The sequence below is a fragment of the Peromyscus leucopus genome, chromosome 2, assembly GCF_004664715.2.
Source record: "Peromyscus leucopus breed LL Stock chromosome 2, UCI_PerLeu_2.1, whole genome shotgun sequence".
Taxonomy (NCBI): Eukaryota; Metazoa; Chordata; class Mammalia; order Rodentia; family Cricetidae; genus Peromyscus; species Peromyscus leucopus.
The window spans coordinates 28,968,672-28,985,952 of NC_051064.1; positions in this window are offsets into that span (position 1 = coordinate 28,968,672).

A 17,281-nucleotide genomic window follows, 5' to 3' on the forward strand; every position below is an offset into this window, starting at 1 on the left:
ACCACTGAGCCATCTCTCCAGCCCCCTACAACCTGGATCTTTAAACCCTAGATCAGCAGGCCATAGGATGTAACTTCCCTGGGAAGGGCCAAGGGATGCTCTGTACTGAAGGCCTGAGGGGGCTCCAATGAAAGGAGTCCTTGCAGGTAAGTGAGTGCCTCCATCCTGAGGGACACAGATGTAAGATGCCACCCAGCATTCTCTACTGGAGAATTTGAAAACCTTGAACCACACAAGAGAGACTAGCAGGGTAGAAGAGGAAAGTGCAGTGAACACACAGAGAAAGACAGATTCTCGTGGAGACAGAAAGGGAATACACAGTCCAGGGCAAGCAGAAACCAGGACATCTGGACAGATTTAGTCAAAAGGGCATTAGGTGATATACCTAAAAAATCTAGTAAGGGACCATGGAGAAATGTGCGTGCAGTTGGACAAAGAAGCCGTGATGAAATTCCAAGGAGTCCTGAGGGAGGATCTGCAGATCAGGTACAGATAAATCAGGGGGTGCAGAGCCTGGGGTGGGGAAGAGAGACAGCAACCATGTCTAAGTTCTAATAAACTGAGGGGCAATTACCATCGCAGAAAATGTGAAACTTTTCAAAATATTGGGTTTCATTATAACATATATATCATTATACTTTGCTAGTATCCCTATATTTCCCTCTTAACATGATGATTTCTAGCTCTATCCTTTTCCTTGAAATAGCATAATTTCATTCTTGTTACAAAATCTGAATAAAACTCAGTTGTTTATGTATGTGCCATATTCTCTTTTTAAGTGAGTTTTACAGTTAATATACAAAACCATGAGCTTCACTATCTGGCCTTCCCTCTCCAACCTGTGAGCCCTGTGATGTCTTCCCCAGCCTCGAGTCCCCTCTGCTTCCTTATTGCATGTGCTCTGTCACCCCATTTCCCACCTCCTGAAGAGCTTTTCCTTCCCTCTTATGACACATTTTATAGTTTCCTGAGCTGAAAACACACACATGTGAATCACACAATACATGATTTTAAATCTAGGTTCTGAAAAAACATGTAGTGTTTTCTTTTCGAGTCTAGCTTATCTTTTAACACAATGATTATGTTATGTGCATTTTCCCTCATATGTCATGATTTCACTTTTCTTTTTGGATGGATAAAATTCCACTGCAAAATTTCATACAGGAAATACATTTTTGTCCTCCATTCATCTATTAATGGACATGTAGACTGGGTCTATTTTCTGGCCCTGTGGATACAGCAGCAATAAACATCGCTATGTGAGTATTTCTTGGGTGTGCTGACTCACAGTCCTTTAGTGGGTATCCAGGAGTGATACACTTGGCTTCATCATAGCTGTGTTTCCACGTTGAGGTTCCTCCACACTCATTTCCATAGTAGCTGCATCAGTATGGGTGAGGGTTCCTCCTGCCCCTCACGCTCATCTGCATTCACTGTCATTTGTTTTCTTGATGATAGCTGTTCTGATTGGGGATGAGATTGAATCTCAAAGAAACTTACATTTGTATTTCCCTCATGGCCAAGGATGTTGAACACTTTCCCAAGCATTTATTGGCCTTTTGTCTTTCTCTTTTTGAGATTTGCCTATTAAGTTCATTAGTACATTTATTGATTAGGGTTTCCGGTGTTTAATTTTTGCAGTTCTTTGTTTTTATTTTTTTCCAATTCTGCAAACTATCATTTCATTCTATTGATTGTCACTTGGCTTCGTAATTTTGTGTGATCCCACTTGTCAATCCTTGGGGTTACTTCCTGAGCTACTGAAGTCCTGTTCAGAATATCCTTACCTATGTCCGTATCTTAAGATGTCTTACCTGTATTTTTCTCTAGCAGTTCCAAAGTGTCAGGTCTTATATTAGAGTCTTGATCCTTTTTAACTGACCTTTGTGCAGGTGAGAGATATGAATCTAGTTTCATTGTATGTGTAACACACTTTCTTATCTGTTCATCTGCTGGTGGATGTCTGAGCTGGTTCTACATCTACTGTGACACACGCTGCAGTGAACATGAATACACAGACATGACAGACTGATTCCTGTGGAATGTACATACTGAGGAATGCTGCATCATACGGCAGTTCTAATTTTATTTTGGTGTTGATTTCCACAGTGATTACACTGATTTACATTCTTACGAATACTATTTAAGGATCATGTTTCATGGTGTCCCCTTCCATCCATCCTCATCAGAACTTCTCATTTTCTTTATAATAGCCATCATGACTAAGGGAAGATTGTGGTGGAGAATAGAGACGGAGTCTGCAGCATCAAGATTAACATGTGGAAAAAAGCCAGTTGGCAGAGAAAGATGGAAAGTCCTTCCCCAGCTGGGCTTCATCTAATGAACAGAGCATGCCCAAAAAAGGCCTACAGTGTATGCAAATGGAAAAGGCAGACACTGTGCAAATGCCTATAAAGGACCATGCTCCTTGTGAACTCACACTTTTGGACTTTCCCTCTGCTCACTAAGCCTACTCCATTCTTGGGAATGCTTAAGAAGCTGTCTCTACTTCTGTTTTTAACCATGTGTTCCTGGTCCAATTCTTTGGTCCAGGACACAAAATCCTGCATACTTCACTAGGTGACCCTGGAATACCCCAGTGCATATCCTGGGATCCATGTTTGTTATAAGACGGGACCCGAGGCTCTGATGCCTGTCTGTTACAGGATGATTCTCAATGCTGTTCAAATTTGCATTGCCCAAGGACTAAAGCTGCTGAATTTTTTTTCATATATTTATTGGACATTCATTTCCTCTTTCAAGAACTATCTGTTCAATTCATTTTCCTATTTACTGTTTGGATGGCTGTTTTGTTTGGTTTTGGGTTTTGAGACAGGATGGCCCCAAACTACTATGGAACTAAACATGGTCTTGGATTTCTACATCACCGTGCCAAGAGGGTTTTTTATATTTTTTGGCTTTATGTCTAGCCTTTAATGGCTCAGCCATCTCCCTAGCCCACCACAAGGTTTTTTTTTATTGGTACATCAAAGATCTCAGAAGGATATAATATTACCTGAGAAACAGGAGAAGGATACAAGCAACTTTCCGGAGTCTTGTGAGAGCAGATAGAGACAGCTGGCAGCCTGGACAGTCAACCAAAGTTGTTCTGTAAAGTTAGGGCATCTGTCTTCAGCCTACAGGTCTAGAGTCCCTCAGTTACTTCTCTCTGTGTCCTGTAGAATGTCTGGCAATTTCTTCTGCAAAGCAGGAACCTGAAGGACCATTTTGCCAAGCAAAGTTCAGTGGTCACCTTTCCATGGGTCCTGCATGTCCAGTAGATGCAACATTTTGTGAAGCAGTCCAGGCAAGAACAGTTTCTTATCCAAACGGCTATTTTTTCCAAGAATAAGATAAACTCCACATAGAGTGTCTTCGATGCCCATCCTCCTCTCTGAAGTAAATCAGTGCTGCCGGGAGCAGACATGTCTCATTGTCCAGAAAGTCTAACTTTTCAAAACATTTTAAATGCTATATTCTGTAGGTCTTTGAAGTGTTTGAAGATTACCTACCTAATTGAATTATATCTATTTATACCTAGAAAACTTAACATGACTATAAGTTTGACTATCATAGAAGACTCATTGTTAATCTGTATTTCTTAATTATCCATTCCAATCTAAATGAGTTACATAAACATAATATCTCAAATGAGAGTAGAAATATACATACAGTATAACAAAATTAAGTTTAAACTTGTATCAATAAACTAAAATCCATAACAATGTAAAACATTTCTAAACAAGTTGTTACTCTTTAAAAGTAGGTTCATTAATCTACCTTTTCATCCTATCATATCTGCTCTGTGAGCCCCAGGCCAGTGAGAGATCATGTCAAAAACAAATTGGACATCTACTGAACAACTCCAAGGTTGCTGTCTGGAATCTACATGCATACACACACACACACACACACACACACACACACACACACACACACACACACACACAAAATCTGAACACACATATCCACAAAGACAAAAAAAATGGGTCTCAATTAGCAAAGCAAACAATTATGTAAGTGTGGCTGTGGGCTTGGTGAGAAATACAAATACTACGAAAGTAACATTTTCCAGGTAGGTTGTCCTTAAATAATGGGGCTGTCCAGTCTCACAATTCTGTAGGCTACTGGTCCCTGAGCACGATTCTGCATAAGAGCTGTCTTCCTGACTTCCTGACAGTTGTCTTTGGTTCTATCAAGGAAAGAAATCTTATGCCCTCCCCTCTTCCTATAAGGGACACACATGCTTTCAAATTACGGCTCCACCCTTATGATTTCACTTAACCTTAATTGTCTTTTTAAAGGCCCTATATAAATGCAGTTACACTGAAGAATTATGAAAAATGGATGTTTATTGATTAAGGGACCCAGTCTGTGGTGTTATGTTACAGCCCTCTTACACAGGGCTTCAGTGTGAGTCACAGGTGAGGGGCATGATTCAATCCATGATTCTTCCCTTCTTGAATACTCTTGTCCATAAGCTATTAGATGAAGCAGAGGCCTCCTAGTGCAGTCCGAGCAGTCTGAGCAGACTGAGGAAGAGCGCTGTCTAGAATGGGACCAAGAGTCTTACAGAAGGCGGGAAGAATCCCCACAGAGGGCTAGCTAAGGAATGTCAGCGCCCAAGAAGAATAAAATGGTGTCTACCCAGAGGCATTATCCAGCATAAGCAAACACTGAATTCATAAATCAATAAATAAATCTATTCTTCCTCACTGCCTTCTCTCTCTCTCTCTCTCTCTCTCTCTCTCTCTCTCTCTCTCTCTCTGTCTCTCTCTGTCTCTCTCTCTCATTCAAAGTGATGGCTGGTGTTTTATCTCAAACACCCAAATCTTTGTGTAACTAAGAAGCAAGTCACTGAGACAAATTGGACTTTTAAGCAAACCACAAGCCCCAGAGATCCTGGGGGTTAGCTGTGCAGCAGTGGGGTCCCTGGTCTCATTCGCTGAATAGGAGTGGGGGTCAGCTTCACAGGAACTGTGTGCCAGGCAATAGGAATGGGAGGGAGACTGCACACTCTGAACAGGTACATTTTGCTGCTGCAGTGGCAGCGGTCCTTGAAAAACCACACAGGCAGTTCCGACTCTGGCTCTGTTTCTAAAGTTCTGGATTTTAAAGGCTGGCATTTCTTAGCACTTTGAGGGATAAAGCAGCTGCCTAGATGCTGAGGGCTGGCAATGGGCACATCCAGGCCCCCATGGACAGTCTTCTGAACCCTAGTGCCATAGTACCCATGAATAGAGACTTCCCACCAGGGTCAGAGCAACAGTCTGAGGTGCCACCATGTTCCCAAGGGGTAGGCAGAGAAATTCAACTGAGAATTGAAACTCTTATGAACTGGGTAAAGTGAACTTGTAGGTTTAAATGATTTTCAGTCTAGGTGACTTGAAACAGAAGGAGTCAGTTTATGGGTATCATGGTTGAAAGACAGGAGTCTTTCATGCCCTTGGGCATTTCATGCCTCTTGGGCATTTTGTACATGTTTGGAATCAAGGCAGAGTCCTCTCCATCCCAGCCCCAAACCCTAATCTTCTCTGCAGTAAACTCCATTAGCAGGACTGAAGGTGTTTATCACCCTCTCTGGGGGAGGAAAGTGTCTTTGCATTGCTTTATACAAAATAAGCCCCCCATAAATGTTTGTTTTGAAGGCCTATCACACTGCACACTCTTAGCTGGCCTTTTACCTAGCCTCCTTAACCAGCCCCGGTGTAAAAGAAAAGTGCTTTTCCTAGGGGGCATTGGGTCCCTCCAGAAACTTTGAGGTTAGGTGATAGACACAGACCAAAACAAACAACCAAACATTCTGACCACCAAAATTTGCACCTCACAGGGCCCTCTGCTGGGAGCGCCTCAGGCTTGTGGGTGGTTTTTTTTGTTTTGTTTTGTTTTGTTTTAAACTGGAGAGGTGGCACTCTGGAGCCAGCTGATCTTTGGAACCTCCCAAATCATCTCCTTTCATCTTGTGCCTTATCAACCTGTCATGTTAAAACTTTGGTTTAAGAATGAATGAAAACCATGTGTCAAGAGCAGCTGACCAGGAGAGGCAAGGAGGATAAGACCTGCTTAAATTCAGACCAACCAGAAGTACACACACATACACTTTACTAGAGATTGGTTTCTCAAACACAGTTGCAACTGTCCACACCATGAAACCAAACACAAGTTGGGAAATAATTTTAAGTGAATTACCTGAAACAGAGTATTAAAACCATTCCTGAAGTAATGCAATAAAGTGGTTGAGAGAAGGACTTAGGACTGCGGGGGCTGAGGCGGCCACAGCTCTAACCACCATCCCCAAATTCAGAGTGAGAACAGTGCCTGGGTCTTCAGAAGAATAACTAGGTGAATATATACTGAACTCCTAGAATTATGCCTGTATTTTATGTATCAGGTATTAATTTTTCCAGTTTCTTAAAATGTGTCTTTTGACTAAGCAATCAGTCCATGGCAGGTACACAAGGCTCACATCCAGGTCGGCAGCCTAAGCATCCTGAGCTTCCCCTAGTACAGACAGGAGCCAAAAGTCTACACTCAATGAGTCAGCACAAAATATGAATCCTTTGCTAGATCTCCACTCAAAAACACATGTGGCCTTTGTCAGATCGATATCTAAAGCTCTGGGTTTTGCTCTGCCTTTTGAACACACACACACACACACACACACACACACACACCTTCACCTTTATAACTTGCTGCTGATAAATGAAGAGAAATGAGTTCTGAACATACAGATTTTCTTCTGAATTGAAGAATTTAATGAGTACTTGGAAATCAATATCTAGTAAAAACAAACAACTCAACACAGGAAACCCACGTTCTAATTCCAACTTCATCAGCAACTTGCTGTTCAGGCCTTCATCCATCCTAACAATGGATAAACAATACAAAGGGAAAAGTAAGAATTCAGAAGCAGTTTTAAAAATTAAAGGCTTAAGTTTGGTGTTGTGCCACATATTCAGAAGTGTCACAAGTTCAAGGCCAGTTTGGGCTTCTACAGAGAGATAGTGTCATAAACAAACAAACAAATAAATAAAACTCAAAAGTAAGTAATAAACAATAACAAAGGTTAAGTGCCCATGAAGCTGGTTGCTATTCTTCATTGCTGGAAAGATACACCACTTTTCTTAAAACTAATTGTTAGGATTCTGGTAATCAGTGCCACTTATCATTCTTAACACTAATTTCATAGAAAAAAAATGACCACATTTCTGCAAACTTCTGAAAAAAAAAAAAAAAAACAGCACTTTAAAATAAAACGTGACTGCTCCACCAACAATTACTAGGAGCCCATCACCCTGAAACCTAAATAACAAGTCTACTATTTACCTTCTACAGACAAGAAAACATGCCTGTGCTGCTACCTCACAGATAAGAAATGGGAAATGGCATAACATTTCTTTAGAAGCCTTGCATTAAGCAAGAAGAAAATATCTTTAAGGCCAGGCGGTGGTGGTATAGATCTTTAATCTGGGAGACAGAGGCAGGTGGATCTCTGAGTTCGAGGCCAGCTTGGTCTACAGAAAGAGTTCCAGGACAACCAGAGCAACACAGAGAAACCTTTTCTCAAAAATCAAATATATATATATATATATATATATATACTTATTTATTTATTTATTTATTTATTTATTTATTTATTTATTTATTGGTGTGTGTGTGTGTGTGTGTGTGTGTGTGTGTGAGAGAGAGAGAGAGAGAGAGAGAGAGAGAGAGAGAGAGAGAGAGAGAGAGGGAGGGAGAGAGAAAGAGCATAGACATATGTATATGACCGAATGTAGACCTTCTGATGTATTATTAGGCAGTCTTGAAAGCAAAGCAGAAAGTTCTGTGGGCGTGGATCTGTGCAAACATGACACTGTACTCATGAGTCCAAGTGAGACCTGGGCATACTCACCACCTCAATGACAATCATGATCATTATGGTGATGCTACCACCAGCAGCTGGACTGCAGCCTTTACTGGAAGCCAGGTGACTCATTCTTCAGTCCCTGCACATGCCTTGCCCATTAGTTAGCTTGCCAGTAAAGCAGCCATGATTCACTACCACCAGATGTGCCCGGGAATCAGCTGCTTGGATGCTCAAGAAGTGAAACCTGGAGACATCGCCCTGGCCTGCTATGCTGAGCTCCAGGGAAGTGGCTGGGTGTTGCTTTGTGATATGTTCACCATTGGTGGGAGTCATTCATTTGAGGGAACCAGCTAAAAGATGACTGCTTTGAAGCTAGATGGAATTTGAGTTTAAGCTTAATCACATATATACAGACCATATAACAACAAATACTCTGTAATGTTTGTGGATCACATATGTAAGAAATAGTATAGCAAACCCACTTGTAAGATCTCATTTTCCCATTCACCAACTTCATGCCATTCCATTTCCTCCCTCGTGGGTAACTGCTACCTTGAACTGGATCTATTCTTGCACTTGAACTATTATTTCTCTATGATGAATATCCAAAACACAACTATACACACTTTGTGGTCATCTCAGCATTAGAGATAACATATATATTATGGACATTGAGGCCTATTCCATCTGCCTTGGCCTCTTCCCTACCCTTTTCATAAGCCTGTCTCTCACTTTATTCAAATAACAATGCCACCCTCACTCTGCTCTTCTTTCCCTTGTGTGGCTGTCTGCACTACCTCTGCTTCAGTTTTCCAAAGTGAGTGCTGGCCCTCAGTGCACACTTTTATTTGTTCTCCGCTAGTTCCAGCACCCGCAGGAGGGCCTAGCACATAGCAAGTTCTTGAGACAATTGACCAGTGACTCTGTCCACTGGTGAAGATGTCCTTTGATCTGCACAAATAACGTTTCATAGTTAGAACTTTCCTTTTTAACAGGTTTGACTTGATGGGCTCTTTCAGTTTCTTTGAGCAGAATCCCATGTTGCCCAGGCTGGCCTTGAATCCACTATATAGCTGAAGATGACTTTAAATTTCTAATCCTCCTGTCTCTACCTCCTGAGTGCTAGGATTATGTCTGTGCACCGCCATGTGAGGACCTAATATATCTTATTTTTATTTTATGTTTTATATACAGTTGGTTCTCAACATGTTTTACTGACACATTCTTATTAACCAAACATCACTACTTTGCTTATTAAAAGTTACATAAAAAAGACAAGTATTGGATAAATTTAAATGTGTGAATATCAAAATTTGCTGGGCTTGGTGGTGCATGCCTTTAATCCCAGTACTCAGGAGGCAAAACCAGGCAGGTCTCTGTGAGTTCAAGGCCATCCTGGTCTACAAAGTAAGTTCCAGGACAGCCAGAATTATACAGTGAGACTTTGTCTCAAAAATCAGAAGAAAAAAAAATTGCTTTTTTAATATTTATTTTATTCTTGAGAATTTTATATTACACACCCTCTCCCCTCTCCAACTTCTTCCACGCCCCCTCTCAAATTCATTACACCTTTTAAAATTATTATAAATTAACTTGCTCCATTTAGTGTTGCTCTTACAGAGAGATATTCAGGGCTGATCACTTGGGATCTGATCAGTCATCCCTAGAGAAGATAGAGTCTCCTCTCCAAGAAGCCATTGAGGCTGCTACTCTTCATCTAGGGGTGGGGCCTCGTAAGAGTCTCCCACCCACATCCACATATCAGCTGGTGTCATTGTGTGGGTCTTGTTTAGGCAGCCATATTGTTGAGATTTCATGGGTGTGGCTCCGTCATACAGAGAGGACACGTCTCACGGTAGACGTTCTCATCCTCTGACATTCTTGTCCTCTGGCTTTTCTCTCTTCCTGATGTTCCCTGGGCCTCAGAAGCAGGGTTTTTGTTGCAGATGTTATCAGTTAAAGATGGGTACCCTATGGTCAGTTGTTCTCTGTATCTTGACTGCTTAAGGATTTCTGTGATGGTCTCCATCTGCTGCAAAGAAAGGTTCTGTGATGAGGGCTGAGAGCCTCACTTACCTGTGGATCTAAGGATGGGTGTTTAGACAGAAGTTTGGAATTACACTGGTTTAAGAAAGTGACAGCAGTAGGTTCTCCCTGTTGTCCATGACCTCACCAGGCATGTGCAAGCTTACTGTGAACTCTTTCCTATTGAGTGGGCCTTAGGTGATAAGTGCCACTGATAAGTGCCACTACGGCACCTTTGTCAATTTCTTGCCCAGACAGTCATTGCTGCGGTTCCTATCTCATGCAGCTGGGGAGGACTGTTCCTTGTTTTTCTCCTTTGGCAGCAGCACACACAGACTATGAGAGTCAGTTCTCATGGAGGAGGCTTCTAGGTCAGTTACAGCTCGATTCCTCCAAGTACTCTGTCTGAAGTCTGTGGTGTCAAAAACAGGGCCTTACCTTCAGCTTCTGAGAGGCAACCAAGGACAAGAGCAGTAAACGGCCACATATTATTTTTGGAATTCGTCTTGCAGACTTTGTTAGTAAGTGATATCACCCATAGGCTGCCCCTTCAATAAAGTTCTTTGTTATGTTTGGTGTGCAGGGAAAGATGAAAGTTTGTGCTTCCAAGTCATGCCTTTTATGGAGCATTGTGAGAAAAGGGAAAAGTGCACATACATCTGCCTTCCTGTTGTCATTTGTTTCCTTAATGTCTTCCTCAAAAGTACACTTTGCAAGAACAATAGACTAACAAAAACCATTGCCCACATGACAAACCTCCCTTCAAGTTGTTACTCTGGGTATGGAGTGATATCACTAACAACGTTTGCAAAACAAATTCCAAAAATAATATGTTAAAGCTCTTGGTTCACATAGCAAAATGCTCTCAACAACATTTACAGTGAATTTCATGTAAATGTTACTTCATGTATACAATTTTTATGAGAGGCTGGGCCTTGGTGGTGCATACCTTTAATCACAGCACTCAGAAGGCAGAGGAAGGAGGATCTCTGAGTTCAAAGTCAGCCTGGTCTACAGAACTAGTCCATGATAGCCAGGACTACACAGAAAAACCATGTCTCAAACAAAACAAAACAAAACAAAATTATGATAGAAATGTGTGTATAAACATGTAGTTACCTGTATGCAGGACTAGGCATGCATTACTTCTGAGAAAAGCAACGTTAGGTAAGTTCATCATTGTGTGAACATCACAGAGTACTCACACAAGCATAAATGACACTATCTACTACATGGCTGTGCTATATGGTGCAGCCTGTTCTCACAGCCAGCAATCATGGACAACATACTACTATACTGAACACTATACACAGTCACAGCACAATGGTAATTGTGTGCATCTTAGCATAGGAAAGGTATGTGGGCCTGGAAAGATGGCTCAGTGGGTAAGAGCTTGGTGCCCTTCCAGAGGACCTGAGTTGTATTTTCAGCACCCACAGCTTATAACTACCTGTCACTCAAGCTCCAGGAGATCTGATGCCCTCTTTGGCCTTGAAGGGTACCCACACAAGCATGGCACATGGGCACACATGCACACATACCACACCATACATAAAAATAAATCTCTATTTAAAACAAGAAGAAGTACACAAAGATACAGTGTGAACACATGTTTTTGAATGGCACAGCTAGACAGCACCTGCAGGATTGGAAGCTGACGTGGGCGAAACAGTGAGCACAAGTGTGGAGGCCGAGTGTGGAAGCTCTCAATCACAAACACTGTAGCCTTAGGTGAGCAAAAGTTTGTTTTTCAGTGTTTTCTTCTTTTCATAAATGAATCTTTGATTACTGTAGCATATTTGCTTTACAAACATTTTACTTTTCACTTTTGTAATATGTGGCTTAAAATAGAAACACATTGTATAGCTGTACAAAATAGTGTTCCAGCAGGAGGTGGAGGCACAGACAGGCAGATCTCTGTAAGCTGAAGGCCAGCCTGGTCTACACAGTGAGTTCTGGGACAGCCAGGAGCACATAGTGAGATCCTGTCTCAAAAACAAAGTTTCTCCCTTTGAACCCTTCTTGTATTTTTTGATATGTGTGTATGTGGTGTGTGTGTAAATGTGTGTGTTCATGTATACTTGGATACACGTGGGTGCTGATGTCTAGCACCTGTGTTTGCACAGGCATGTAGAGAGCAGAAATCAAACTCAGGTGCCATGCCTCTGGAGCTACCCACACTGGTTTGGTGTTTTTGGTGTTTTGTTTTGTTTCAACACAGGGTCTCTCACTGGCTTGGAGCTCACACATTAGGCTAGGCTGACTGCCCAGTGAGCTCCAGGGATCTGCCCATCTCTGCCTCTTTGGTGCTAGGGTCAGAAGTGTTCACCACCATGTTCAACTTGTTATGTGGCTGTTGGAGATCAAACAGAGCTCTCCATGTTTGCAAAGCAACAGCTTTACTGACCAAGCCAATTCCCCACCCCTTACTCTAGTTTTTTAAATTATATTTTCTATTCTTTTTGTTTTCCTTTTTTAACATTTTTGTCAGAAGCTAAAGCTAAGGTATGCACACAAACACACATGCACACTTGCACAAGTACAAGCATCAGCCTTCTCAAGGTCAGGATCAGTACCATTGTCTCTCACGTCCACGTCTAACCCTATTGGAGGTCCTGGGGAAGCATGTGAGGTAGCCCATCCTGCAGTAACACTGCCTTCTTAAATTCTTTTGTTGCTCCTGCCTGAGACTGTTCACACTTTTTCAAATTATTATCTTGTTTGTGTGCATATGTGTGCTTATGAGCGCACAGGATGTATATATGGACACATATGCACAACCTGCATGCCACAGTGTGCTTGTAGAGATCAACAAACAGCCTCGTGGGGTCAGTTCCTGTAGCTGAAGTTTTCCTGTGTCCCGGCCTGCCAGCAGTCGGGACAAATCTCTCCCACTCACGTCCCCCAAATAAACACACAGAGACTTATATTATTTATTAACTGTATGACCGTGGCAGGCTTCTTGCTATCTGTTCTTACATCTTAAAATAACCCATTTCTATAAATCTATACCTTGCCATGTGGCTTGTGGCTTATCAGTATCTCCTTCTGGCTGCTGGCAGTGTCTCCTCTCAACCTTCTTCCACCTAGCATTCTCCTCCCCCCTTGTCCCACCTAAACTATACTGCCTGCCTGGCTCCTGGCCAACCAGCGTTTTATTTATCAATCAATCATAGCAACAAGTTCCCTTCTTCCACATTTATGTGGGGATTCCAGAGATTGAACTCCAGTCATCAACCTTGTGCAGCAAACACCTTTACCCTCTGAGCCATCTCTCCAGCATCCCACTTAATTTTTTAAAATATAAATAGTAGGGGCTGGAGAGATGGTTCAGCAACAAAGAGCACTGGTTGCTCTTCCAGAGGCCCAGGTTCAATTCTCACCACACACATAGAGGCTCACAACCATCTGTAATTTCAGGTTCAGGAGATCTGGTGCTCACAATTCTCTCTCTCTCTCTCTCTCTCTCTCTCTCTCTCTCTCTCTCTCTCTCTCCCCCCCCCCCCCTCTCTTTGTGTATGCATCTGTGCATGGTAAACCAGGTATTAGTGAGCACTTTGGTCCCAGCACTGGGGAGACAGAGGCAGGTGGATCTCTCTGAATTCAAGGATAGCCTAGTCTACACAGCAAGTTCCAGGACAACCTGGGCTACAAAAATAAAGTAAGATCAAATAAAATAAAATATAGGATATAATCTTACAACAGTGGGAGGTATAGTAAATACCTATGGCCACATCAGTTGTTTATTGCTGTGGGGTTGTATGTACTGTAATAACTACATGTCAGTTCTCTTATGTAACACAGTGGTTTATTTGCACAGACAACACACATGCAAATACCGCCCTGTGCTGTGGTAGCTATTATGCTGCTCATTGGGAACTTTTCAGCTCCATCATGCATGCTGGATCACAGCTGGTGGTGGCACAACACTGACTGAGACATTGTCTTGTGGCACATGACTATACAGATATGTGCTACATCTAATACTGAATTTTACTTGCATTTCTTGATGGCTGTTGAATGGAATATGCTTCTTTGTAGCTTCTTAATTTCTGTGCATGCTCTATGTATTTTATCTTTTGGCAGTAACATACTTACCTATCTTGATTGATCAAATGAATGTATAGAAATCTGTTTTTAGGATATGCTATTACTTTTATTGAGAAGGGAGAAGCAGTTATGAGGAGGCACACAGACATTCTGGTACTAAGCTCTACCACAAGCCCTATTACTTTTAAAACTAAAAAAAAAAAAAAGTACCAAAAAGTAAATTCACAGAGTTGCAGCTCGTAATCAGTATATTCGAGTAGCAGGACTCACGACCATAGCTTGTCCACATCACTATTCTCGGAAAGTGTGTCGCTCAGCCTGGTAGTACACACCTGTCATTCCAGCCCTCCAGAGACAGAGAGGAGAGGACAGCAATTTCAAAGACAGCCTGAAGTTAAGTGAGCACTCAAAAAGCAGGGGCTAGGGATGTAGCTCAGAGGCAAAGCACATGAAAATGAGGAAATGGGCCCATGGCATCCAGAAAAAAAATGCAGTTCACTTAGAAGGAAAGTGAAAAAAATGCCTGGAACAACACTAGAGAGATCACCATTTTTAAGACGGCCTCTTTGCTGATGCTCTTCCTCTGAAGTTGTAAGGAACTGTCTTGCTATTTGTTCATCCGTAGCAATCCTCCTTTAGAGACACTGTGTGCTAGACAAGCCCTGACCACTGTGTACACTCTCAGCCCATAAACTGAGCTGTTCACACGGCTCTTTCTTCCAGAACGCCACCCCCCATACACACACGCAAAGCCTGTGTAAATACACAGAGCAGCCTCTCTGCTTCTCCCTTGTGTGTCTGTGCTTGAGGACGTGAGGCTGCTGTCGCCTCGCACAAACGGTAAGACGCTTTCTGTGCTTCTCACTGCCTTCCTAGCTGCCAATGCGGCTTTATGGAAATGCCTTCTAGTCAAGTGTAGTATCTCTAATTCATTCTTTATTAGTGTGCATAACATCCTGTAGTGTCACATGATATAATTAATCAACCATTACTTTATTAAACTGTTCAACCTCAGAGAGCTATGGCAACAGTTCTTACACCTATATTTCCCAACTACTAGTGAGCATGCAGGGTTGAATGAATCACAGTGTTTCATTTATTTTTCTTTTAGTAGGTATGACACATGACTTTCCAATAATGCTGTAACATTCAGTATGCTTGTGACAGGAATTATTTCTCATTTGGGTTTGTTGTTATTTTCTTCATACAAAGTAACAGTTCATTGTTATTTTAATTCTATCTCCCTAGCTGCTCATGAGTTAAAGTACGCTTTCATATACATGGCTTCAATTCTATAATTCAGCCTTCTCCTCTTCCTCCTCCTCCTTCCCTTCCTCATCTTCCTTCTCCTCCTCTTCCTCCTTCTCATCTTCCTCCTCCTCCTCTTCCTCCTATTCTTTCTCCTCCTCTTCTTCCTTCTCTTCCTCTTCTTCCTCATTCTCCATCTCCTCTTCCTCCTCCCCTTCCTCATTCTCTTTTTTCTCTTCCTCCTCCTCCCCTTCCTCCTCCTCCTTCTCTTCTTCCTCCTCATCCCCTTCTCCTCCTTCTTCCCTTTCTCCTCCTCCTTCTCTTCTTCCTCCTCATCCCCTTCTCCTCCTTCTTCCCTTCCTTCTCCTCCAATCCCCCTTTCCCTCTCATGAAAACCTCACACTTTTGTGGCTGTAATTAATGAGCATCTTTTCTGTACACTTTTTTGACACTAGATTACTAGACTCCCTCTTTCATTAAATACTTTTTCAACTTCTCTCTTCTTTATTTGGCTGCTTGATTTTCCTGTTTAGATATTTAGTATAGTGCTTTCTCTGTTAAATAAGAATTCCACTTTGAAATTCATTTTTTGGGGAAGATCATATAGTATAATTTTAGTAGAAAATTTGTTTCCTTGATCTATATTCAAATAAACTCCAAAGAGTAAAAGAAATAAGAAAGTATAAATAAGTAAAAGTATAAGAAATAAATCAATACAAATATTAGAAGAAATTTTGATGAATTTATTTATAACATGGGTGTAGGAACTGCCACTAACTATTACCCTATTTCCAAAAGTAATAGAGGCAAAGACTCCTCAGCCTGGTTCCATAAAATAGTCACAAATTTTCTATAAGAGCAATGACAACAAATCTCCACAAGGAAAAGCAAAACACAAATGTCAGTCTAACAGGGCAGCATACCGCTGCCACCAACAAAGGGCCTGTGACTGTTTTTTTTTTTCTTTTTTCTTTTTTTTTTTTTTGGTTTTTTTGAGACAGGGTTTCTCTGTGTAGCTTTGCGCCTTTCCTGGAGCTCACTTGGTAGTCTAGGCTGGCCTCGAACTCACAGAGATTCGCCTGCCTCTGCCTCCCAAGTGCTGGGATTAAAGGCGTGCGCCACCACGCCCGGCTCGGGCCTGTGACTTTGTAAACAGAAAAACTTTCAAGACAAAGAAACAAAGTAGAGGCTGGGCGGTGGTGGCACACATCTTTAATCCCAGCACTCGGGAGGCAGAGGCAGGCGGATCTTTGTGAGTTCGAGGCCAGCCTGGTCTACAGAGCAAGATCCAGGAAAGGTGCAAAGTTACACAGAGAAACCCTGTCTCGAAAAACAAAAAACAAAACAAAACAAAACAAAAACAAAAAAACAAAGTAGTTTAAATCACATTGATTTAAAAAAAAAATGCTTAACAGTCCACAGAACAAAATGAGCCAATTATATTTGACTGTACAAAAGACACACAAATTAATTCATAAGTAAAATGTCCCCATCTGATCCCTGAAACTCAACAGCTTGCTCATACACCACTTATAAAGCTCTAGGAAAGTAGGCTGCTGTTAGATGCAGGGAGCAGAGAACGTACAAGCCCTACAAAGAATTTTGCAATCACTGATTGAACCGTCTGCTCACCCCGTCTCGGGGTCTACCAAAAGGCCGTTTACACCGTGTGAAAATGGTGCCCTACAAACTGCATCAAAACCGAGGGACGTTTTCCCCACTAAAGGATCCCAAGTGAACAAAGATCCTGAGTAGGACGGCTCTAAACTGCTGTCCACTTGGGGTAAGACATCTACAAAGAATCTTGACAGAATGTTCAACCTGAACTTAATCACAAGGAAATGATCAAATTAAAAGTTGAAGATATGGGATCCTCTAAAGTACTATTTGCTTAGACTCTTCCAAAAACCCAATGCAATTAAAAACTAAAGGAAATGAGACAGTTCTAGATTAGAAGATGCTTAACATGTATGTGTGTGACATCTTATTTCAGAATTTTAGAATCTGTTAAGGAATGAGAAAACAGCACAGTGGGGGAATTATGTCTAAAAACAAGTCGCTTATGAAACTCAGCCAGATTCATACAATGTGCTGTGCAAAATAGAAACT